Source organism: Ahaetulla prasina, chromosome 2 (genome assembly GCF_028640845.1).
Source record: "Ahaetulla prasina isolate Xishuangbanna chromosome 2, ASM2864084v1, whole genome shotgun sequence".
Classification (NCBI taxonomy): Eukaryota; Metazoa; Chordata; class Lepidosauria; order Squamata; family Colubridae; genus Ahaetulla; species Ahaetulla prasina.
In genome coordinates, this window is record NC_080540.1 from 107,692,358 (window position 1) to 107,719,779 (window position 27,422).

General features: G+C 35.7%; 1 protein-coding gene across 4 annotated transcripts in view; it reads left to right on the forward strand.

Annotated features, from left to right (window-relative positions):
• HTR4 (5-hydroxytryptamine receptor 4) overlaps positions 1-27,422 on the forward strand; it is a 257,415-nt gene that overhangs the window by 22,854 nt on the left and 207,139 nt on the right. Inside the window, exon 3 of one of the 4 annotated variants that reach the window (XM_058173135.1) lies at positions 19,210-19,296. The exons of 2 other annotated variants lie outside the window; for them this stretch is intronic. The gene's annotated coding sequence lies outside the window, so the exon portion shown is untranslated. Of the gene's footprint in view, positions 1-16,001; positions 16,059-19,209; positions 19,297-27,422 lie in introns of those variants that run through there. One more of the 4 variants, XM_058173136.1, reaches the window with a different exon arrangement.

Sequence of the window (27,422 nt, forward strand, 5' to 3'; positions counted from 1 at the left end):
AAAGCTTGATCTCCTAATAGCCTGATCCCTATTCCTAAGTGTGCAAGATTTGCTGTTGCAGCATATCACCAATTCAATCCTAGAAAAGAATGGCTTTGCACTTGCAGCTGCTTGGTACTGTGATCTCCCCTATGGCTATGCTCTCCACATTGTAAGCGGCAAGAGGAACATTTTGGAAGAGCAACGAATCCTTTCAAGTCAGTGCCAGGATTTAACTGCTTATGTGCTATAATAAAAAGGGACCTGCAGACCTGTGTAGCCGATAGCTGAACAGACTAGTGTGTCTTTAATCAGCTTGCGGTGACAATAATAAATGAAACAGTTTATATCCTCTTCCTGGAGTTCATGCGTAAGCAGCACTTTCTGGAAGATAGTTCTAAGTAATTAACATTTTTCCAATCCATACTGCTTTCCTTTGGGAAATAATAAACAATTCTCTTTATTTTAATTGTGCTGAATGGGAAATAGACTCAAAGTTTTCTAGGTGTTATTTCGGTTAGACAAAAGTGTTTTTTTTAAAAAGTCAACTGCTAAATATTCATGACTGATTCTCTGTATGTTAATGCCTAGAGTTTCATCAGACTGAATCCTTTATATTATATGGATAACACTGTTTGAAAAATATTCAGATGATCAATTTTTAATGACATATTTAAGCCTAGATCACAGGAATCTGGCCCTTGGCACCTAGTGAATCATAATCAAATAGGAGTGAGACAATTGTGCAATGCATCCAAATTGTGTAGTTAAAAGAATATTTTCTTTACTTTGCTGGAACACAGCTGTTGAATACTCCAAAGCTGGATGAGTAATCTTAATCATAAGGTTTAGTTAGGAACAGCACAAGATAATATCAGGCTTATATAAATACAGTGTCAGAAACAAGTGCTTGGGTTATCACACTAAATAACTAGTTGATTATCAGGTAGCGTTGTTTGCCTAAGAAAGGGCTGATTACTTTCTCTTGTAGTATTTGGCAAAATTGTTTCATAGAACATTTTTCTGAATTGGTTTTGAAGCAGTCTAATGGTGAACTTGTGAAAGGCATGCTACAAGCACAAAGAGTGTGAGGAAGAGAAAAAGAAACATAATGTGTGCTGAGATAGTTTTGTTTACAAGTCCCATGGCTCCCTATTATTTACTGGAAGTTTGAGGCACCCTTCAGAATGATGGAGAATGTGCTATTTTTCTTTGCAGAGGTGAGCAAGGTTATCTACTTGATTTTAGTCTTAGGAGTCATGTACTCTTCCAGTGTTTCAGATACTTCACTAAAACAAATTATCATTTCCTGAGCATAGAAAGTTCATTGTCCAGCTTGCGTAGAATATTCTGACGGGTCTTAACAGATGCACTACTAAATTTGGCATTTTCCATGTTGCATTTCCTAATGCTTTAGAGGATTGTTGTATTGCTCGATGAGCAAAGATATACAGGTAGTCCTCAACTTACGACCACAATTGAGCCCCAGATTTCTGTTGGTAAGTGAGACAGTTGTTAAGTGAATTTTGCCCCATGTTACAACCTTGCTTGCCACAGTTGTTAAGTTAATCACTGCAGCTGTTATGATAATAACATGGATCTTAAGTGAATCTGGCTTCCCTGTTGACTTCGCTTGTCAGAAGAGCGCAAAAGACAGCATGATAGTGTGATCTCACCACACTGCGACCGTCATAAGTATAAATCAGTTGCCAAATGTCTGAATTTTGATCACAAGACCGTGGGGATCTTGCAGTGGTCGTAAGTGTGAAAAAAGGATCATAACTCACTTTTTCAGCGCTGTTGTGACTTCCGTTACTAAATGAACTGTTGTAAGTTGAGGACTACCTGTAAAATGATGTGGGGAAGAGAAAACAAAGGTGATTACCAAGAAAAACTCTCTGGAAAGAATTTTGTAAATAGAAAGCATACTAAGCAGTATTCAGTGATCAGAAAATATCAGTTCAGATACTGTTTCTAGACCAGGGGTCTCCAACCTTTTATTTTATTTATTTATTTTATTTTGTCATAACAATATATGTAGGTATCATACAAAAGATTGTATAGTATATAAACACATATATGAGTAAATATAAGGAGGTATAAGCATATATATAGGAAGAAGAAAATAAAAAAAACAATAGGACAGGAACGGTAGGCACGTTTGTGCGCTTATGCACGCCCCTTATGGTCCTCTTAGGAATGGGGTGAGGTCAATAGTAGAAAGTTTTTGGTTAAAGCTTTTAGGATTATGGGAAGAGACCACAGAGTCAGGTAAAGTATTCCAAGCACTGATGATTCTGTTACAGAAGTCATATTTTCTGCAATCTAGATTAAAGCGGTTGACATTAAGTTTAAATCTATTAGTTGCTCTAGTATTATTGCAATTAAAGCTGAAGTAGTCTTTAACAGGAAGGACATTACAATAGATGATTCTGTGAGTTAAACTTAGGTCTTGTCGAAGGCGACGGAGTTCCAAGTTTTCTAAGCCTAGGATTTCAAGTCTGGTGGGATAAGGTATTTTATTGTTTTCAGAGGAATGGAGAACTCTTCTTGTAAAATATTTCTGGACACGTTCAATTGTATTGATGTCAGAGATGTGGTGAGGGTTCCAAACAGGTGAGCTGTATTCTAGAATTGGTCTAGCAAATGTTTTATATGCTCTGGTTAGTAGTGTGGTGTTTTTGGAAAAGAAGCTATGCAAAATTAGGTTTACAACTCTTAGAGCTTTTTTTGCTATGTAGTTGCAGTGGGCTTTGGCACTTAGATCATTTGACATGAAAACTCCAAGGTCTTTAACAGGATGGGGGTCGTCTGTAAGGTAATGTCCATCTAGTATGTACTTAGTTTTTGGGTTCTTTTTTCTATATGTAAGATTGAGCATTTGCTGGTTGAAATTTGGAGCTGCCAATTTTTAGACCAAGCGGTTAGATGATCAAGGTCGTTTTGAATGATAGAAGTATTGTCTGTGGTGTTAAATAGTTTGACATCATCAGCAAAGAGAACACAATTACTTGAGATATGGTCACAAAGATCATTAATGTATAGTATAAAGAGTGTTGGTCCAAGGACGCTGCCTTGAGGAACGCCACTCTTGACAGGAACAGGATTTGATAAAGCATTGCCAATTTTGACCACTTGTTGTCTGTTAGACAGAAAAGCAGATATCCATTTGTGGAGGGGTCCTGAGATGCCATAGGATGTTAGTTTTAGGAGAAGTTTATCGTGTACTACTGAGTCAAAAGCTTTGCAGAAGTCTATGTAGATTGCATCTATTGATTTGCCTTGATCGAGATTTGAAGTCCATATGTTTTTGCAGTGGAGAAGTTGTAAGTTACATGATAATTTTTTCCTGAAACCAAATTGTTTGTTGGAGAGTAGGTTGTTAGTTTCTAAGTGTGAGGTAATGGATTGGTTGATGATAGATTCCATGACTTTGCAGGTGACGCAGCAAAGGGAGATCGGTCTGTAGTTTTCGACTAAGCTGGGGTCTCCTTTTTTGAAGATAGGGATGACTGTGGCTAGTGACCAAAGTTTGGGAAGAGAACTGGTAGTGAAAGCTTTATCAAAGATAATACTTAGAATCCCCCAGCAAGCAAATTTTGGGAGTTGAAGTTCTCCAGGCTTAAAGTTGCCAAGGCTGGAGACCCCTGGTCTAGATAACATAAACCTTTCTGTGTAATATTCCATGAAATTTTCCAGACATCTGCTTTGTGTCTCATTACCATAGCTGAGCCATATGGAGGAGTTCCATACTGTGATTTCTAAACAGGAAAAGTCTGCTCACAGTGGATCAGGCAAGTCTGGATAAGCAAGATCTCGAAGTCAACAAGTTTGGCAAAACCAGGGCCGGGATGCAAAGGAAATTAAAACCTTGGACCAGAAGGATGCTGTCTCACATTGCTGAGCTGCAATTCCCAGCATCCCTCTCTGTGGTTTAAGCAGCTGGAAGTTGTTTGTCAGCAGTAGCAGAGACCTTGACACTTGCCGTAAACTGAAGTCAGACATCTAAGATCTTGCATATGTTTAATTTTACTCCTTCTGGAGAAGCTCTTATGACAGTTTAAACACAAGTATCCTGGTTTTATTGTTTATTTGTTTTACACTTTGTCTTTCTGCAACCACAGAATTTTTGCAAGAGTAAGGAAAAAAAGAAAACCAGGGATGTGGTGGCTCAGTGGCTAAGATGCTAAGCTTGTAGATTGAAAGATTGGCCGTTCAGCGGTTCGAATCCCTAATGCTGCATAGGTTCTGCCAACCTAGCAGTTTGAAAGCACGTAAAAAAATGCAAGTAGAAAAATAGGGACCACCTTTGGTGGGAAGGTAAGTGTTCTGATTATCTTTGGCATTTAGTCATGCTGGTCACATGACCATGGAGACATCTTCGGACGGTGCTGGCTTTTTGGCTTTGAAACGGACATGAGCACTGCCCACAGAGTCGGGAATGACTAGCATATATGTGCGAGGGGAACCTTTACCTTTACCTTTAAGAAAAAAGATACTGAGATTTTGCTATGGGCTCATCTTCTGTGCTGGAAGTAAAGTAAAGCCTTGAACATGGAATGAACAATTATTCCTCTGAGAAAGCAGCCTGAACAAAGCTAATTTCTGTGCCCTTATTAAATTCAATTAGTAATGAAGTTTAATAAACTGAAATGTTCTTGATCAGCATAACTAAAATATTAAACCGAGCTATGCTATAGCTGTCTAATTATGACATATAATAGTGAGTCAATAACTGCCTGTGTTGTGTCCAGCTTTTATAAAAACTTTAATGTGATTTCTCAAAGTTAACTCTTTAAAAAAAAAGTATGAATTTTGATCTTTTTTTTTCATAGACATCACTGGAAATTTATCTGAGCATGTCACAGCATTGCCTTAAGAAAATATCGCTCTATCACAGCATCAGTGTGTAAAAAACGATAGTTCTATATTGAACCTCAACAACTGAGTTTCGTGAAAAAATGAAGAAAGTTGGACTGTGCTCTTACACTAGTCTATGTTGTTGGTTCTATAGACCAGGGGTCTCCAGTCTTGGCAACTTTAAGATTTGTGGACTTCAACTTACAGAATTCCTCAGCTAGCTTGCTGGCTGAGGAATTCTGGGAGTTGAAGTCCACAAGTCTTAAAGTTGCCAAGATTGGAGACCCCTGGGATAGACTCAACACATTGTGTGGTAGAGTGAGATTGGGTAGAATGCTATCAGTTTGTGGGAGAACACAGTTTAATGACAGATGGACATTTTTATTTATTTCCTTTTAAATTTATATGCCACCTATTTCACTGATAAGCTGACAATGCAATGAATATCTGTTACTTTGGCTTTTTTTTTAATTGAAAAAGTTTTAAAAAACAAACAACATTTTTCCCCCTTTCCCCCCCTCCCCTCTCAAAACTCCCTCCCCCCCTCCCTTCACCCTGCCCCCCGGCTTCCGGGTCAATCACAAGGTATTGTTACACATAAACCAAACATAGAATAAGATTTTCCCCTTCTAATCCAATTAACCTCATCCGAGTCTTTTCATTTCCTAACCTCCCCCGTAACATTCTAAAATAATACATCCTAATTATTCAAAGGCAATCTGATATCTCTTAATCTGATATCTATTTTGTAAATAATCAGTCCATTTTTTCCATTCAATTAAATATCTTTCCTGCGTATTGTCTTTCAAAAAGGCTGAGATTTTTCCCATCTCAGCCAAGTTGATAACTTTCAATATCCATTCTTCTATTGTAGGTAATTCTTTTTTCTTCCAATATTGTCCAATTAGCAGCCTTGCTGCTATTATTAAGTTCAAGATCAATTTAGTCTCAGTCACTGTACAATCTGTTATAATTCCCAAAAGGAAAAATTGCGGCGGGAACTTTATCTTCTTCTTCAAGACATTTTGAATAATCCACCAAATTCTTATCCAAAATGCCTTAATTTTCTTGCAAGTCCACCAAATATGAAAATATGTAGCATCATCACATTCACATCTCCAACATTTCGCTTGGATATCAGGATACATACATGATAATTTTTTGGGCTCTAAATGCCATCTATAAAACATCTTATAAAAATTTTCCCTTAGATTCTGTGGTTGTGTAAACTTAATATTTCTAACCCAGATTTTCTCCCATGTTGCCAACATTATTGGTTCCTGAATATTCTGTGCCCAATTTATCATACAGTCCTTTACCAAATCCTTTTCTGAATCTATTTCAAGCAACACATTATACAATCTCTTTATATGCTCCTGGGTCTGATTTCTAATTTGCTTTATTAAATTTTCCTCCCTTTGCATTATACCAACTTTTTGATCTTCTTTCCATCTAGCGCTTAGTTGCCCATATTGAAACCAAGTATATTTCCTCCCTTCTTCATTTAATACCTGTAAAGATTTTAATTGCAGGCTACCTCTTTCAGCATACAAGTGTTCTTTATAAGTAATCATTTCCTGTTTATGTTTACTTTGGCTTTTTGATTGCATTGGAAAGCAGACGAGGTCAGCTTTTCTGTAATGAAAGTCCAGAATTGAAAATTTAACTTTTTAAAGGGGGTATACTTGACACATCTACAAGTTGCATCAAAAGAACTACAAAAATTTGCACTTAACCGTTAAATGACTAGAAGGATGCCATAATATCATCGAAACTCACTAAAAAAGTTTATTATGACAATGATAAAAGCATTCATTGTTCAGGAAACAATTCTTTTGCCATTTTCTATACTAAATTAAATCTGCATAATTTGAAATCAAATCACAGGGATAGCATTTGTATAAGGGGACATTAGGGTGATTCTTTACTTTTTGTACAGTCCTGTTTCATGCCCAGATTGTAAAAGGGATTAGAGAATTATCAGTTTCAGCAACATTGCATTATAATGGTTATTTCTAATTTCTAACATTTGGCATTATCCTACGTGATTAATTTATTCACCGGGCACTTCAATAAAACATTGCTTGCTTTATATAAATTAGCATCTTGATTGTATACAGGCAGGTATTTAATTGTGGTGGATCTTAAAAAATGCTATGACAAAAAGGGCTGAATGGTAGTCTCTTTTTAGTAAGGAGACTGTCCATTGCTGACAATCTGAAAATGGGGAGGTCCAAAGATGTTTTATATCAAAATGTGACAAATGGTTGGGAAGAAGAAAAGAAATAGTTGAGATCTGTGATGGTGAACATATGGCATGCATACCTGAAGTGGCATGCGAAGCCATGTCACCTGGCACGCGTGGCATCGCCCGTTCCTGTTCTGGGTTTCTGGTGCGCATGCGCATGCGACAGTCAGCTTCCGTTTTCCTGCGTGAGCATGCACACCGGCCAGCTGATCATTGCGCATGCATGCATGCCAGAAACCCAGAAGAGAAGCTGGCTGAAACCGGAAGTTCAGCTGAAACCGGAAGTTCATTTTTGGGTACACGCATGTGCCCTGGGCAGCTCCTTTTCTGGATTGTGGCCCAGAAACACGGGCACTCCCTTTTTGGTACTCGGTGCCGAAAGGATTCGCCATCATTGGTTTAGATGAAGAACTCCTTAATTCATCCTGTCTTCAATGGCCTTCTGCATCATAGGTACTGAGAGCTAAAACGGAAGATGAAGGTATACTACGTTCGAAATGTTAATTTCTGTTGGATACACTATTTTTAATTAGAGGTAGGATTAACAGAAAAATATGACTCAGGTATCCTTTGTTGAAAAAAAAAAGGTTTAGGGCTCCCTGACCAATTTAGGATAACTAAATTGTGGAAATCTTTTAAATCTCCTTGGGGATTTTTTTGTTACACTATATATGTATCTGATAATCCCTGAGATAATATTATTTCAAAATATAGGACCAAAAATGAAATATTGAATAGATAAAATACAATTTTTAGCAGAGGTCTGGTCTGTGTCGTCCTGTTACCATTCTTCCTCCTAATAATATCCTATCCTTGAGAGTAAAAATTCTCTTTCAGTGTCAATGGTCCTGTATACATTTAGTGAAATAAACCATGAGCAACTACTTGACCAGAACTGAAGAGTCAAGGAAGCAGACAGGAATCTGCAGTCTTGCCTCCAACTCTGGAAAAACTGTGTGCTCCACTTCCAATTCCACTTCACATATGCAACAGTAGAAAAGAAATGTACTGTGTTAATTCTGCTATTTAAGGGGAAAAAATCCTTGATTAAGAGTTGTTGTTGTTGTTGTTGTTGTTGTTGTTGTTATTATTATTATTATTATTATTATTATTATTATTATTATTATTTATTGAATTTTTATACCGCCCTTCTCCCGAAGGACTCAGGGCGGTGTACAGTTATTTTTTAGATGAAAAATAATAAAATAAAAATAAAAGTAATTTCTAAAAGGGGTCTTCAGACTAGTTTCCCTTTTTAGAATTGCCATGAAAATGAAATTGAAATGAAAATGGTGAAAATGAAATTCAGTGGTGAAAAAAGTAAGGTTCTACATTTAGGCAAGAAAAACAAAATGCACAGATACAGTATATGTGGTACCTTGCTCAATAGTAGTACCTGTGAGAGGGATCTTGGAGTCCTAGTGGATAACCATTTAGATATGAGCCAGCAGTGTGCAGCAGCTGCTAAAAAAGCCAACACAGTTCTGGGCTGCATAAACAGAGGAATAGAATCAAGATCACGTGAAGTGTTAATACCACTTTATAATGCCTTGGTAAGGCCACACTTGGAATACTGCACCCAGTTGTAAAAAAATATGTGGAGACTCTAGAAAGAGTACAGAGAAGAGCAACAAAGATGATTAGAGGACTAGAGGCTAAAACATAAAAGAACGATTGCTGGAATTGGGTATGTCTAATTTAATGAAAAGAAGGACTAGGGGAGACATGATAGCAGTGTTCCGATATCTCAGGGGTTGCCACAAAGAAGAGGGAGTCAAACTATTCTCCAAAGCACCTGAGGGCAGGACAAGAAGCAATGAATGGAATGTAATCAAGGAGAGAAACACTGATAGTTAGAACAATTAACCAGTAGAACAACTTGTCCCTAAGTTGTGAATTCTCCCACGCTGGAAGTTTTTAAGAAGAGATTGGACAATCATTTGTCTGACATGGTATAGGATTTCTTGCCTGAGCAGAGGGTTGGACTAGAAGACTCCAAGGTCCCTTCCAACTATTCTATTCTATTCTATTCTATTCTATTCTATTCTATTCTATTCTATTCTATTCTATTCTATTCTATTCCATTCCATTCCATTCCATTCCATTCCATTCAATTAATCTATTACTATCTGTGTTCATCTGAATGCAATATTCTGGCACTGGCTACTCCAAAGTGACTCTGAATGGTACATTAAGAACATAAACCCATGATATTTACATTTCAGCCCTTTATATGAGATAAGTTTATCAATATTTTTAGGGTCTCACCTAATTCAAACTTATGATGGAACCTAGTCAGAAAATGTACCAGGTACCCAAAAATCTTAGTTTGAACAAATGGGACATAAGTCGAATTGCACTGAAACCAAAGAGCTTCCATTGTTGAGATTGATTGGAAGATATTTGATACTTGCTGATGTTGGGCTTTCTCTGGAAAACAGTAAAGAAAATGTGGAGGGAGTAATATTTTCAATAAAATAAGGCAAGCGCTGGTTTCCTCACCTCCTGATCTCCAAGCTCGTTGCTTTCTTAGAGTCAGAAAAGAGACTACCAGAGTATAAGGGCAACTGATATTACTTGCTGGATAATTGCTGCATTTTGGGAAGGTAGCAGCACTCTAGAATCTCTTTCCCTTGAATGTTTCCACTTGTGGAAGTGGACTTGGATGCTATAAAATGGCAACTTCCTAGAAGTATTAATCTGAATGAGAAAAAAATTAAGGAAGATAGTAGAACTTACTGTAATGATCAGAAACAGATTGCTACTCCAATAGAGTGCCTTTATTTAGAAATAAATTGGGTCCAAACTGATGCTCATTCAGCTATAATTTATTGCCAATATTTTCAGTTTTATAAAATGTAGCCATAGAAACTGCAAACTAAAGATGGAAAGCAGCTGTGTATGTGAGAACAGAAGCTTTCTAAAGTTTTTAAACACACACACACACACACACACACACAGACAAGTTCTTTGGCTGCTGAAGGAAAAGAATACAGTTATTTTTATTTTCCTTTTCTAAGTGAATATTGAGATTATTAGCAGAATAACAATATGAAATAAAAGTATTGCAATTCCTCTTTCTCTACCTTGTAACTTTTTTTTTAGTTTAGTTTTCCATCCTTAATGTTCCTTTGTTGCTTTTGAACTTAAAGGAAAACATAATGAAAAACTGACGAAGCTCGTTCACCTTTCTTTTTAATTTTAGGATTGTGCTTCTGCACTGCAAGGATGATAGTGCTACTGTATCGCAATGATTTTTTTTTTCTCCCTAGTAATTATATTCCATAAATACAACCTTTATTGGAGATCCAGGATGTAGATTGCAAGGATAAGATTAAGTTTACACATTGGTATAATGTGTTTGCTTATGAATTTGTGTACTGTGTGAATCTTGCCACTGTTCTTTATAAACCGTGGTTTACCTTTTCATACTGCGAGCGAAACTAAGAATGGAACCTGAAAGTCCAACCAGAATTTCCTCTCACTTCCCAATGGAAAAAATATGGCAATATGTCTAATTAACTCACAATTTGATTTTAAATAAGAACCCAGTGATACCCATGAAAGCAGATTTTGGTAGTGCTCATCATTCCTTTTAAGATAAAATGAACTACATGGCTGCTGTTGGATTTTGGGCTAAAAATCCAGATAACCACCAGATGGCAGCAAAGAGCGTATTGATAACTGTATAGGTAAAGGTAAAGGTTCCCCTTGCACATACGTGCTAGTCGTTGCCGACTCTAGGGGGCGGTGATCATCTCCGTTTCAAAGCCGAAGAGCCAGCACTGTCCGAAGACGTCTCCATGGTCATGTGGCCGGCATGACTCAACGCCAAAGGCGCACAGAACGCTATTACCTTCCCACCAAAGGTGGTCCCTATTTTTTCTACTTGCATTTTTGCGTGCTTTCGAAACTGCTAGGTTGGCAGAAGCTGGGACAAGTAACGGGAGCTCACCCCGTTACACTGCAGCACTAGGGATTCGATCTGCCAAGCTGCCGACCTTTCGATTGACAAGCTCAACGTCCTAGCCCCTTGAGTCACCGTGTCCCCTTGGTAACTGTATAGAGGTCATCAAAATTTTTGTAGTTCTAATAAAGCTGTTGCTGAAGTTTAGCAATAAGTATCGCTCTTGGCTCTTTATGCCTTATTTAGCAAATTTGCAAGTTAGGTGAATAATACAATGCACGTGTCATTCTCAGCTTCTGTGTCTTGTGTAGTGAGCCTCTTATCTCCATGGAGGAAGATGTTTGACTTATACACTTGGTTACACTTGGTTGATGATGGAAAGTTGGAGATGCTGGCAGTACAGTTGAATCTGCCATTTGTTAGTTCACAGTTAAGCACCCGGATCCTTCTGTTTCTGCATTACCAGACTTGTTATGATGACAGAAAGTTTCCAGAATAATAGACAAGTAGGCCTGTCTTTCTTCTTTGTTCCTATGTTATTCCTTAATGATTTTTTTAATGTGAAGATAATGACTGAATTAGAAAGAAAGAGAAAATGAACTGCACTTCAAGGAATTTGTTATTTTGATCAATGGAATAATTCATTTGATCTCTGAACAACAATTGGAGAGGAGGCAGACTGAAGGAAAGGAACTCTTATGGATAGCTTATGTTCTCTCAAAAGGTTGAATTTCTTATGCAAATATAAGTGATAGACAGATGGCAGGTTTAAAACTGCATATTTAATGCAGCTCCAAGATACTTTTGTAATGCAGAAACTTAATTTAATTTTTTAAAAAACAAACAATCTGTTCCACTATGAAGTTGCAGACATCACTAACTAATGAATATCCTGTTTTCCCCAAAATAAGACATCCCCTGATAATAAGCCCAATCGGGCTTTTGAGCGCATGGCAATAAGGCCAAACACTTATTTCAGGATTCAAAAAAATATAAGACAGGGTCTTATTTTTGGGGAAACACGGTATGCTTAGATAATCTTGAAAGAAATTGTCAACTATTAGACTTACATGGTATATATAAATTCATTCTGGATTTTAAAATCAGTACAAATCAATATTGGAATTAGGCATGTGTTCATTATTTCAGTATTCACTCTTCATTAATTCTTTTTTCCTTTTTAATTAAAGTATCAACACCAAAATTAGAAATAAAATGGTAATCAATCAATCGATTTAATGTCACTGTTCTTCTTCCATAAAGTTGATTTAAAAATTTGAGGGGAAATTTTTGTCTTTTTGAAGGGCTCCTTGATTTTGAGGTTTGAATGGGATGTATCATTCCAGGGTATTCTGGTGTTAAACAAGTCATATTAATCATATTCATCTAGAATTTATTGGAGTTTGGTGTTTTAATATGCAAATAATTGAACCACAAAATTAATAGTTTTTTTGGATCATACTTTGTATCTAGAAAATTACAAAATGTAGTTTATATTTAGTTTAAATAAATCAAATTAAGTACCTAAAAACAACCAAGCTGAATTAAAAGATTACAAGAAATGTATGAAAACTAGTTAATCTTGAAAACAGAAACAGAATTTAATTAGAAAAAAATCAATGTGAGCTTAAAAAAAAAAGTCCAGCTCTGCTAAACTATGCATCTTTGTGGTTTGCCAACTTCAGTAAGCATCTGATTTGATTTTAACTTTGTAAAGTGATCTCACATGAATAGCACTTGAATATTTCATTTTTTCCATCAGAACTTCGACATATTATACACCTACAACTGCCTAAGTAATTTCAACTGTTTCTTGGACATTTTCCCTCTCTGTAATGGCATCATGAGTTTGGTAGGCCTTGATGATGAAAACATTGTGCCATTTCTATATTTGTATCTGGTTCCACATACAGATATAATTATAGATATATTGCTGACGTATTGATTTTTTCCATTCTCTGTTATGTCATTATACTTGTTTGGTTTAGTATAGCAATTGTATTTTTTCTATTACTATAATAAATACAGAAACTGCTACAAAAGCTGATTGGTTTTATTTTTAAAATACTTTATTTATACAGAATTCTACCTGCACATCTGCAGTCCAAGGATATCATAAGCAAATTATCTGAAACAGAAACCCTTCTGAAACTATAATGTCAAAAATGCCTTTCGTAAAAGCCAATCCCAATATTTTAAATTTCTACTCCCACTTGGGATTTTACCCATTATATAATATACAATATCTTGCTAAAATTATATCATACCTCAGCCTGAAGATATATTTAATTCTTTAATGTTCAAGACCTCAGTTTTAGAATTTAATGTTAGTAAAGCAACTGAATGTAATCTGGTTCCAGAACTCAGTTTAATTGTATTTAGAAATTGAATCCAAATAGTTACACTTTATGACTGCACCAAGAAAAATGGCATAATCCCATATCCACATAGTTACATAGTACATAGTTACAAATAAAAAAAGAAATATCAGTTAAGTTGAAAATGCTAAGCTCACAGGGGTGTCCAGTTAGTTTAAGAGTGCAGTTCTTATTTGGAAAAATAATAGGTATAGGAAATGATCAGGCTGAGAGGTAAAACATGTCATCAGTCTCAAGTTCCTTCAGCCCACTTTGAATTCCATTGACTATTTGCTTTGACTGTTAGTTGTTCAGATTCTTGTAGAGACCATAAATTTACAATAAACTTTTCTATTCATTTGAACTGCCTAGACTTTCTGATGTTCCCCTGCTTGACAGTACGTTTATTTTGTGAACATCTGAATAGTGTTTTTAAGATGGAGAGAGGCTTCTTGAGATTTACTCAATTCAGGCTTTCAAACTTTAAAAAGGGCTTCAAGGAGTAAAAGTGGTGGAGACTTAAAGGTTTTGGCTGTCTTGAGAGAAACTTGAGGAATTTGCCCAAAAGATAAGTGGATTGTGGGGGGAGGGGGGAGAAGAGAAGAAATGAACTCGCCACAATTTATCTAGTTACACACTTAAGGGAGATAATTATTGATATTAAGGCTGTTTGTCCACTGTAAGTTTAAAGAAAGTTGTTCTTAAAAACCTATTCTTTTGTCTTTTTCTCTTTTACTGAGGTGGATGGGAGGTATATAGGAACAAATTATACACAGTTTATCAATACCCTGCCCTGCTTTTTCAAATCAAAGCATATTATTCAAAGCAGATAAAATAAATACAATGATTTTCTTGATCAGCTAATGCATGCTTGTTGACATTGCCACAGAGTTCATTCCAGCTTTAACTGCTTTAAGCTGATCATTCTCGGTTGTCATTAATTATTAATCATCGGTGTAGTTAGGTGTTGTGTCCTGCGTTCTGCACCAGGTCTTAAAACAATTGAGATAACAGATATTATAGCTTTGTGTGTGGGGTGTCTATTAATTGAACTATATCTACCTGTTAAAAGTATATGAAATAATAATTATTATTCAGTTCAATTAAATATTTCAATTATCTCCGGGAGGGGGGGGAGAAAGGCACAGTAGATACAATGCTATATCACTAATATCTTTTACAAACTCACAGTAGTGTGAATTTAATTTTTCTCTCCCATTAATAAACAATTTGCATTTATGTAATGAAATCAAGCCTCTTCGCCTACTTATTATATATTAATATTATAATGCCGTTAAACTACACAGTTTAACAGACAGCTCGTTCTTATTTTTCGTGTTTTATAATTTGATTATGCTGAATTAATTAAAAATGAAATATTTATAAAAAAATTAAAATAAAAAGGTTAAAACGAAGAATCCAGAGTAATACCGAAATAATCTAACTTCCAAAATAAAGAAGTACGATTAAGATGAAGAGAAAAAGAAGCTACCACCTGGAATATCATGTTATGAAGAGAACAAGCCCCAAAATATTGACTTGATTGCTTGAAAGTCTTTTTCTTTGCCCCTTTGTGAATATTTTTTTCTTTATAGCACTGCATAAAGATTAATCACTACTTCCAATTTATCCTTCTAAGATAAATTCCAGTAAAGTATAGGAAAGTGACGGGCGCATTTTGGAAATGTCTTGGAAAAAGTTATTTAAGACATACGTGACCCCAAGACCTGTGCTTTTTTTAGCCTTTCAGGAAATTGTTGCCGTTTAAGATTTACAGTACATCACTTTCATGAGTGGCCTTTTTGCCAAAGCAATGGGCAGATAAAAGAAATCTGAGTCAGGGTCAGAACTGTTACATATGTAAATATCTCAGGCAAGTTTCTCCCAATGGTGAAATCCAATTTTTTTTTTACTACCAGTTCTGTGGGCGTGGCTTGGTGGATGTGGTGTGGCTTGGTGGGCCTGCTGGGTGAAGGATACTGCAAAATCTCCCTTTCCACCCCACTCCAGGGGAAGGATACTGCAAAATCCTCATTCCCTCCCCACTCCTGGGGGAAGGGTATTGCAAAATCTCCATTCCCGTCCTACTCTGGGGCCAGCCAGAGGTGGTATTTGCTGGTTCTCCAAACTACTCAAAATTTCCACTACCGGTTCTCTGAACTGCTCAAAATTTCCACAACCGGTTCTTCAGAACCTGTCAGAACCTGCTGGATTTCACACCTGGTTTCTCCCTAGTTTACACAAAGAAAAAGGGAATGAGAGTAAGAATTCATACTTGGAAGATTCTGTTACTATAACTTCACAGTAAAAGTAATATTGGTCCCCATGACTTTGGCTTCCTAGTCTGGCCTGCCTTGATTTGCTGACAATGAGTAGCATTCCATTTGATCTTTATTAGCTATTTATTATGTTTGTTTTAAACATTCAGAAGAAAAATCCCATCTTCTACCTTTGATCTCATAACAGCCCTGAAAGATTATAACCAACCGATATCCATCCCATGATTTACACTGTTCAGCAGGAAAGGCTTGTAATGTTATAGAGCTTTCTTAATAATGAACCCACTTTCCTTCTTTTTTTAAATCTTAAAACAGATCTTTGTTGTTTCTGTTTTAGGAAGGGAGGACTGATGTATTATCAGACCATCCTTAGCGATCCCATAAAATGAACATCTGAAATGATCACATCATCATATGAAGTGCTTAAAGTAAGTGGCAGTTTCTTGATAGAATACAAGGTAAAAATAACAGGTACATTACCCTAAAGGCATTTCTGACATGGCTTATATAATATTCATAAAATGCATCCAAGTTCTCTTTTCGCAGTACATTCTTTCTGAGGATAAAGATTTCATAACCAAAGCACAGTTACTGCATTTCCAGTAATAAATATCTCAGTTCCTATTCTTATTAGCTCTGTTAAGGTTACATATGGCAGGATCAGGAAATTGCAGGCCACACAAACTTTTCTGTGTCTTCCCTGTACTTGCTGTTGGAATTCTCTGATGCAATTTGGCAGCAAAGTCAGTGCTGGTTTTTATTATTTGCAGCATTTTATATTCTAAATCTATTTGGCTGACGTCTAGTGTGAATGCTCTTGAACTAAGGGCATATCCAGTATGTTTTTGGGCTGTTGTGGACCCTCCACCATGTCATTCAGAGATCAAGAGTAGCCTTAGTTCCCCTCTCTAAAGAAAAAAAAAATCCTACCTCTACTCTGTAGTGATTTGTACATCAAGGCCATAGGCTGATCTGAACTGTGAAAAGCCCTACAAATCCATTATAGAACTGCTGTTATTAGCTCTCTTTTTGTCATCACTTCTTCTTCTGACACTCTAGGCTGGTGTAATAATATTCTTTTCCTGTATCACTGAAAATGGACCAAGACAGGGCTGTTAAAAGATACATGAAGGACACTATAGGTTATTAACCCCATATGTAGAGAACTTAAATAATTCATTTTAAAGCAATTTTCTGAATACCGGTAGTTGCCTACATTTTTCTAAGAGATGCAAGTAATTTTGAGGGGTCTCTATTTTTTAACTACTCTGCATTATCACCCAACCTTTCATTTTTATTACACCCATTTAATTTTATTTTGCTGCAAAATATACAGTATTTTCATAATCCTCAGGACTGGCATTGATGCTGGTGCGGGTGGGAAGGTGAAGGAGTTTAAAATCAGAAACCCTCCAAGGTTAAATACTGGAATTTGGTACAATGCTAAAATTAGAAGAAGAAGAAAACACTAAGGAACCCCAAAAAGGGAAAAAAAACCCTACAAACACCCTGTTCTGTGATTATCAGTCCTCAATTATAATAACATTCTGAACAGGACAGGTCTGAATACTGAATCGAGTACAATTGGGAACATTATTAGGACATATTCCAGGCAGAAATCTGAAAGCTTTGTGCCAGCTGCAGCTGCTTATAGTGACAGTTCTGAGGCACATCCTTCACCCACAATGTCCCAGCTATTCTTTGGAGAATATTTTACTTTGTGCTAATGCATTTATATTAAATATCTAGCTGTGAATAAAAGGATCTCTTGCTTTCAAGAGTCCCAAAAATCAAGAGGTATGAGAGAGGTATGCAGTTGAGTACCCCAGGGCTCTGTTTTAGGCCCAGTACCCTTCAACACCTTCATCAATGATTTGGACGAGGGTGTAGATGGGGAACTCATCAAACTTGCAGACGACACCAAGCTAGCAGGAATAGCCAACACTCCAGAAGATAGACTTAAGATACAGAAGGATCTTGAGAGATTTGAACATTGGGCGCTATCTAACAAAATAAAATTCAAAGGTGGAAAAAAAAAGGTTCTACATTTAGGCAAGAAAAACAAAATGCACAGGTACAGTATATGTGGTACCTTGCTCAATTAGTGGCGACTGTGAGAGGGATCTTGGAGTCCTAGTGGACAACCATTTAAATATGAGCCACCAGTGTGCTGCAGCTGCCAAAAAAGCCAGTTCTGCATAAACAGGGGGATAGAATCTAGATCATGTGATGTGTTAATACCACTTTATAATGCCTTGGTAGTGCAGAAAAGAGCAATAAAGATGATTAGGGGACTTGAAGATAAAACATACAAAGAATAGTTGCTGGAACTGGATAAGTTTAGTCTTATGAAAAGAAGGACTAGGGGAGACATGATAGCAGTGTTCTGATATCTCAGGGGCTGCCACAAAGAAGTGGGAGTCAAGCTATTCTCCAAAGCACCTGAAGGCAGGACAAGAAGCAACGGCTGGAAAATAATCAAGGAAAGAAGCAACTTAGAACTAAGGAGAAATTTCCTGACAGTTAGAACAATTGATCAGTTGCCTCCAGAAGTTGTAAATGCTCCAACACTGAAGTTTTTAAGAAGAGATTAGATAACCATTTGTCTGAAGTGGTGTAGAGTTTCCTGCCTAAGCAGGGGGTTGGATTAGAAGACCTCCAAGGTCCCTTCCAACTCTGTTATTCTAAGATTCTCAAGAGAATATGGAAAATGTTTACTCTTTTTAAAAACTTTCTTGTTCCTTTTCCTTTTATTGATTGTTTCCTAAGTGTATTTCCTAAGGGGAGAAAAACAATTATTTTCTTGTGAATTGCATTTAGCCATTATTCATTTTTATCTTATTCTGATCTGTGACCATAATAAAAGATTGATTGATTCATCTTTATCAGAAGAAAAATCCTGGGAAGCAATATTAGAAAAGACAAAGGGGCAGGATGTGGTCATCCCAAAGGTATTTTTCAAAAGGCAATTGGACTTTCTTGGGGTTTTTTTCCCCTTGAAAACATTTCTCTTCTCATCCAAAAAGCTTCTTCAGTTCTAATGAACTGAAGAGGCTTCTTGGATGAAAAGTGAACTATTGGAACATTCATGCTTCAGTCATGATTCACAAGAGGAACTTTGGAATATGTGAGAGGGCAAGTAAAGTCTTGTTTTATAGTATCTCTATCTGTTTTTAGATTTCCTTATGAGCCTAAATACACGAAAGCAACTGTATCTTTTTTGAAGCTTGTAGAGAAGTCTGAAGAAGAAATGAGTGCTTTAAAGAGGTGCTATACTCCCACATCAGAAAACCTTTTCTGAATCATTTTCACAATGTAGCCGCTACTTTAGCGTAATTTTTATAGTACTGTATGTAGTCCTGTAATTGAGGCAGGCCAGTCTGTTACATAATTATTGAAAAGGTCAGTCAGCTACAGCCACTGTAGCATTCTCAGTTAAAGCATTGATGACTGTCTACTCTCTATGTAGTGCATCCAGTGAAGGAAGGCTATCAGTTCTGTGGCTTGTTGGTTTCACTGCTGAACTGCAGTTACTATTAAGAAGATTCCTAAACAAGGAACATTTCTTTGTTCCTACAGGCTGTGCCTTCCTGTAACTTGAATCCATATTCTTTACTCAGGAATGAGAAAGAATAGACCTTGAACATCTTCATTATATGCTTTCAGGTATGTGAAGAGTGCTATCATATCTGCCATTAGTCATTATTTTTACTAAAGATGTCAGGCCTGGAAGCCATCTTTTTCATTGGGCCTTCAGGCTTGCCACGTTTCCCTCTGTGGGAAACTGGGAGGGAGGATTGTATGGAGCTAGGGTGATATATAGTCATAATAACATTCCTTTCTCAGAGAGTCAAGAACATCTTGCCCTGGACAGCTGGAACTGGGAGGCATCTCCAGTTGGGACAGAGCTTTAATTGGACCAAGTGATGGACATGTGGGTGCTGGACAGGGTCTTGAACTTTCCTTTGGGTGGGGAAAACCTGGAAGCTTTCAGATTCGGGTTTTCCCAGATGTGCCAATATGACATCTCTAATAAAATGGAACTTTGAAGAACTTCAAGCCTTGGAGTTTTCTTTCGTTGTGGGTGTTACTTGGAACCCTGACAAAAGGAACATCTGCATATTAATCAACTTGTCGTTCATTCACCTCATTTATTGAAATGTAGATGCTTGAAATCTATACGGTACTTGGGATTATGTTTTGGTACATCATTTGAGATTCTCAGAGTGTTGACCATATAGGTAAGAAATTCTGGAGCAATGAAGGTGACCTTCCCCCCCCTCCTGTATTTTTGCTCTTCCTGGCCAGAGTGTAACACCGATTTATCATCTGATATAAACTCTACCTTGCATTCTAAATAGGACAAACTAGTGCAAAGTCACTGTGCTAGTTTACAGATTTTTATCGAGAAAAGAGGCTATGAAAGAATGAGGTAGCCCTTTGGCCATTTGAATCAAACATGGCCTAGAATCCACAAGGACAATCCGTCACTTAGACAGGGCGTGACCTCTGTGAGGGTACAAAATCATTTTCTATGCATGAAGTTTGCTGAGAAGCATTTTTGCTTTTTTTAAAAAAAATTCCTTTGTTGCTTCCTTCTAGAACATCCTCCCCTATTGCTTAGTTTTCACAGTTGTGACACATACTACAGTTCCTTGAATTGCCCATCATTTGAATTTTCAGCTTCAGAGAGGCATTTCTGTGTTTGTTACTTCTCTTCATTGTTGCCAAGGCACTGAATGTGCTAAGTCACTTTCCTTAAACGTTTGTTGGTTGGAATTCATTCAGTTCACTGTTAGGCTGGTATAACGCGGAACATGTAAGGCATTGCCAATATGTAAATACGTATAATGTAAATTAAGATAGTCATTCCAAAAATACGAAGGCAAACATTGCTTGGGTTGCCATCTATACGCACTTACTGAAACTGTGTCTCACTCAATGTGAGGGGATTTACTGGAGAAATTAAGACGCACGGTTAGGCCAACTAATTTTACAAAAGAGGAAAGCCATTTTAAGACCGCTTTTGCCAAGAAACTCAGTCATAACGGCTTGTCTGTTTGTAATGCGCCTTTTGCTTATTTGCTCACATTAGTTTAGCATTGTTACTAATATTTTTCTTCTTTTGGAAAGCTAAAATAAACAATGAAAATTTAAAAAAATTCTAAAACTTGAAGCTTTGAGATATGCAACTAAGGAAAATGAGTCTCCCTTCACTAAGGAAGCAGATGGAAAATATGAGGGGGAAGGAATATTATACATGTTTGCCAGCTTGAGTTATTTATAAATAAAAGGCAGGATTAAAAAAATGTAATAAGTAATAAAACATTACTAAAGTGAAGAAAAAAAAGTAAAAATACTTTTTCCTCTTTAAGTAGTTAAATGTAAAGCACCGGTGGCAAAGAAGATAAAAAAACTATCAAGGGCAATATAAAGTTAGGCACAACACGAATTTATGTTCTAAGATGACCAGAATCAATTAGAGTCTGGTGCTATTTTAGTTGACTTAAATAAACAAATTAAAAGGCTGCATTTGCTAATAATATAGGACCCTCTGTTAGATACACCATTCCATCTTCAGTCTGAGGAGGAAACTTTTGCTATAGGATGATATTTCTGATGTTCTAATTCCCTGAGTTTTATTTTTGCTTGAAGAGGGTCTGACAATGTTGGGACAGGTGGTTCTTTGGCACTAGAAGATCACTACTATCCCATTGAGCTTTATGGGATTGTCTTCTGGTTTCGGACTAGATACAGGCCAACTGGCCCCCTCTCTAGGACCTAGGAACTGGTACCTGGCCTTCTTTGTATTTTGTACCTGCAGGTGCAGGTTGACATGGGATTAGTGGGCTATCTAGAGTGAAGGTGAGTGTGTTGTGTTGATTGTGAGTTTGTGGTGAGTTGGTGGATGATTGTTGTGAGTAGGATGGACCTGGGGATTTAACGGGGAACATCAAAACCATCTGCTTTGGTCAGATATGTTGAGATTTTGAAAGTAGGCTGCCATTTGGAATGCCTTTTTTGGAGAACGACCTTGAACTGTAGAATTATGCTTTTGCTATTCTTGCTAGTATTTTGCTATTCTTGCTAGCATTGCTTAACACTTTTCAAGGTAAGATTTATTTAAGATTCTTTGAGTTAAAATAAACTTTATTCATCAGAAGCAACCACTTCAATAGTCCTGTCCACTCACACTATGACTATCTAGGACAGCCACAAAAATATCATGAAGAAGTATAGATGGTATAAGACTGCAATATTGTGGATGGAAAAAAAGTGTTTTGAAATATCACGGAGTTGCAGAGAGCCCACATTTCACAGGAGACCAAGACAGAGAATCCATGTCAAGGGAATTTTCATTTATCAATTTCTATTTCAAATTCCATTTTGATTTTGGTATATAATACTTTCTGTGATAACCTTACCCAATTGGAATTTAAGATAGTAGTCTGCTTTAGTCTGAGCTTATTAAATCATATGTGAGCCAGAGATTGATTAACAACAATTTTTAGATAATTAAACAGGAGATAAGACAATGAAGTATATCAGATTTCAGCGTTATGCTTTTTCTCCCAGAAGTTTCTTTTCTTCTTCCTTAAACTCTTCTTTTTCTTCGAGATTGGAACTATAGTCTATCCATCCAATCTGAGTTACATTCTACCACAATTAACAGGATTGTCTATTTGGATGTAAGGATCAAACGTGTACTGAATCTAAATCTAAATGTGAGTGATGTTTAAAACTTAAATTTAACCGCGTCTTTAAAACTTCTTTAACTTACTCAAATATTATAACATTTCTTAACATCTTCAGTGGGTTGGGTAGGGAATTGTCTTCTGGCAAATAATCAAACATAGAGAGCACTAAGAACTTCGTAGTTAGGCCCCGAGCTATAGCTACTCTGATATATAATAAGAGATACTGACAGTAATTTTAGAAAATTGTTTTAAGAAAATACAATATGTGATTCCACACTTCACATTGCCTATGGGATGATGATTTACTACTGACATACTTCATTATTTATTTTATTGTCTTATCTTTTCTATGGTTCATTTTTTAAAATTAGATCTTGAACAGAACTGAATTTGTTTCTGATATGCAGAAAATGGACTTTTTATGACTTTCGCTAACTGGATAACATTATCAGCAGTAGATTTAGCATTTTTAGCTTTTTCTGTCTAGGGCACATGTATGTATGTATGTATGTATGTATGTATGTATGTATGTATGTATGTATGTATATAGAATTCTAGACAATAAGATATATTTAAAAATTATGAACATTTTGTTTCATTTTTTATTCTGCTGTAAATTATGATTGTTCAATTTTCTGGCTGAAAATGATAATGTTTATATGACCTTAATAAACTGTCACACCTATAACACAAAAAGGGAATTTGGGAATTGTCTTCAAATAGCAATAGCTCTTAGACATGTATACCGCTTCACAGTGCTTTAGACTTGTATACCACTTCACAGCCCTCTCTAAGTGGTTTACAGAGTCAGCATATTGCCCCCAACAATCTGGGTCCTCATTTTACTGACCTTGGAAGGATGGAAGGTTGAGTCAACCATGAGATTTGAACTGCCAAACTGCTGGTAGCCAGTGATCAGCAGAAATAGCCTTCAGTACTGCACTCTAACCACTGTGCCACTCTTAGGCAAGAGAATAACTTTGCTTCTCTGACCCTGTAACTGTACTACTACTTTTTCGTAATGCTAAATTACGACAATTAATTTTAAATTAATCTTTACATTATTTAATCTGCTTGGTTTACTTTTCAGAAATGCAAATATAACAAAGATTTTTAAAAATGGTATGTTTTTTTTCTATGTACTTTTATAATTCTATTTATAATTCCTCACGCAAGTTTGAATATATGGTGATCACATAATAGTATTTACTAGTGGAATAAGGGTGTATCACTGGTAGTAAAAATAGCTTTTAATAATGAAGGCTGCTTACGCTTCAGCTCTTTTTAAGAGGTTAGATGGGAATCATTTAAGATACTCCTAGGAAAAGGAATTTCAAAATATCTATAACTGTATTATTTCAAAGAGCCCTAATTTATTTTCCATACACATTTTTCAATTTTTTTTGTGACAGCAAATTCATGATGTTCTAAAGTAAACATGTATTTGTACAGCAAGCAACATGGTAATTTTAAAATAATTAAGCACGTTAAATTCTTAGGTTGCTTTTTTAAACTTGTCTGATAAAGATATGCCTTGCACACATAATACAGTTTTTGGATTGCTAAGTTTTAACATGTAGCATGAATAACAATTTCTGCAAATAAATTTTACAAACTTTTTTTTTCTAAGCTTTGGATAAATAAAATACAATTTTTATAAAAGAATCAAAACTGAATAAATAGAAAGTTCTGAAACTATCAAACATTTACAAGAGCTTTGGCTGACTAAAATATAGTTTAGGTAACATAAGGATAACCAATAAAATAGGAAAATCATAATAAACTTAGAAAATTAATACATTAAATAAAAACAGACTGTATTATCTAAAGGAACTGATAAAATATAATGTTTTTCAGAATACTAAATTCATTATATTAACAATTCTGATACTATTGAGCTAAAATGAATATTTTCAAATACATAAAACTTAACAGGCTTACTTCTGTTGCTTTTCAAATGTTTAATGAGAATTAAAAAACCCAAATTCTCCCCAAATTCAGATAACTTTAGTAGCTTCTAGATGAATTCTGAGTTCTAATACACTTCAAGTTGTTAACGCAATATGCAAATGACATAACAGAAAAGACAGCACGGTTGTTAAGTGAATCTGGCTTCCTCATTGATTTTGCTTGTCATAAAATAGTCATGACCCGGGACACTACAACCGTCGTAAATACGAACCAGTTGCCATGCATCCGAATGTAAATATATGACTATGGGGATGCTGCAGCGGTCATAAGTATGAAAAAATGTTCTTAAGTCACCCTTTTTAGTGCCTTTGTAACTTTGAATGGTCGTTTAATGAACTGTTATAAGCTGAGGACTATCTGTATATTTTAGCTAAATTATTTCATCTGTGATGAGTAATAGCTCATAATCACTGGAAATAGGTTGGGTTCCTAGAGGGTATTAGCTCGACATTTAGTAACAGTAGGCAAACATGCCTGAAAAATAGTTTGGTTATTACTAGTAATCTTTGTGTTGTACATATGGAATGCTCTTTACATAAAATCACCACATGACATTCGCTGTGTGCCAAGAGATTAATCTATAAGAAAGAAGTATTTGACATATACTGTGTTTGTTTCTATACTCTTGTCAAGATTGATTAATGTTTGTCTTAGGTACTGATTCAATATAAATAAGTCTTTCTCCATGAAGTATGTAAAGAAATGTGACATCATCAATGAATAACAGAAAGAGGCAGTATCTTTTATTGCCATTACAGAAAATCCTAGAAACTAAGTTAGGTGGCAGAAACAAGCCTTCTACTTAGAAAACCAAGACTAGTAAGCAGTGTGCAGATCTCTTTCTATATCAATTGCAAATTAGGTTAAATACTGTGGTTGAAAGCATCAGTTCATTCTATAAAGAACAGACTCTAGTATATTCATAAACATAATATTTGTATGAAGACATGACTCAACCTTTTTTGCAAGCTTATAGAACTCTTTGCTCTTAAATTGGAGTTGAAGCAACTCTATTTTAAGCAATTATAAGATGGAGTTGTTGAAAAAAAGTTGCCTGAAGATGTTTTGCAGACTGATTAAGCCTGTAATTTTCTTGTCAGTGAAATTTTAAATTTTATCATATATTTAAGCCTGCTTTCGATTTTTGAAAAGAATGCATGAAATAGGCACTGAATCACTTTATATTAAAAATTCTTTTTTGAGGATTAAATTGAACATATTTGAATTGTGTTCTTAGAATACTCTCCTGATAAAATTGGAACCTAGGGATGAATACGTGAAGAGGAAAGGATTTAAATAGTCTTTCATTTACTTTTCATCACAAGTTTTATTTTTATACAAGAATTTTATATAGCTGAATTATGGTCATTTTTAAAAAGAGCAGTTTAAATAGAGCAGTTTTTAAAAAGAATAACATTTATTGAATAAAAGCTGACCAATTACTTTTCTATATAAGTAAAAAGATTATTTTTTTAAATAAACAAAAAACAAAATCCATATATGTGGTACCTTGCTCAGTAGTAGTAACTGTGAGAAGGATCTTGGAGTCCTAGTGGACAACCATTTAGATATGAGCCAGCAGCGTGCTGCTGCCAAAAAAGCCAATACAGTTCTGGGCTGCGTAAACAGAGGGATAGAATCAAGATCACATGAAGTGTTAATACCACTTTATAATGCCTTGGTAAGGCCACACTTGGAATATTGCATTCAGTTTTGGTCGCCACGATGTAAAAAAGATGTTGAGACTCTAGAAAGAGTGCAGAGAAGAGCAACAAAGATGATTAGGGGACTGAAGGCTAAAACATACGAAGAAAAGTTGCAAGAACTCGGTATGCCTAGTTTAATGAAAAGAAGGACTAGGGGAGACATGATAGCAGTGTTCCAATATCTCAGGGGTTGCCACAAAGAAGAGGGAGTCAAACTATTCTCCAAAGCACCTGAGGGTAGAACAAGAAGCAGTGGGTGGAAATTTAATCAAGGAGAGAAGCAACTTAGAACTAAGGTGAAATTTCCTGACATAACAATTAATAAGTGGAACAATTTTCCTGCAGAAGTTGTGAATGCTCCAACACTGGAAATTTTTAAGAAAATGTTGGATAACCATTTGTCTGAAATGGTTTAGGGTTTCTTCCTGGGCAGGGGGTTGGACTAGAAGAACCTCAAGGTCCCTTCCAACTTTGTTATTATTATTATAATAGTGTGGGAGAAATGATACGAATGGGTAGAGGAAAGAGGTAAAAGGCAAGGAAAGATCAAATAAAGAAGATATAGGAGTAGAAATGTAACAACAAATAAGAGGAAGCAGAAAAAATGTAATTTGTAGAAATAAAATTGTGTACACTGTTATTTATATCTATATATGTAAATAAATTAATATTAGACTTTTATGTAAGGATACATTGAAATAAGGGAGGAAAAAGTGGACAAGTAAGAAATGATTAACCGTTGTGAAATTATTGGAATGAAACTATTGTTTAAAGACACTTTTTATTTTTTGAAAAATGTTTAATAAAAATTATTTTAAAAAAAGATTAATCGCTAAGGGTCCTTTATAGGTTTATTACTAGGACATTAGAAAACCATGATCCTTAAAATGTCTTAATATGTTTACTCAATGAGAATCATCACAATAAGGTTTCATACCTTTTTTTATTTAAATTTTTTATATGAACAGTGAACAACAAATATTAAAAAGAAAGAACTGTAATGAAAATAAATGAAGTACAGATGAGCAAATATTTAAAAATGTTTGCATGTTTAAAATGTATATTACATTTGAAATCTCAAGGAGAAATTCAAAATGTTAAAAGCGATTCCCTGTCTGAAGAGCTAAAACTTGATACTCAACATGATATTCACTGCAGTTAAGGGACTTATACCCTGTTAATCAGCTATTTATATAGCTTTAAGAAACTTGTTCTGCAATGCCTCTAAAATAATTTACATAATTTGGGTTGGGTTGGGATTACATGATATTCCCCCCTTCCCCCTAAACTGCTTCATTTTCACTAGGTGGAAACAGTCTTTTCTTCAAGGAATTGAACTTCAGTGAGCATCTAACTCCATTTCACATGACTACATTCATTCAAATTAGGAGGTCTGAATCAATCGGTGCCATTTGTA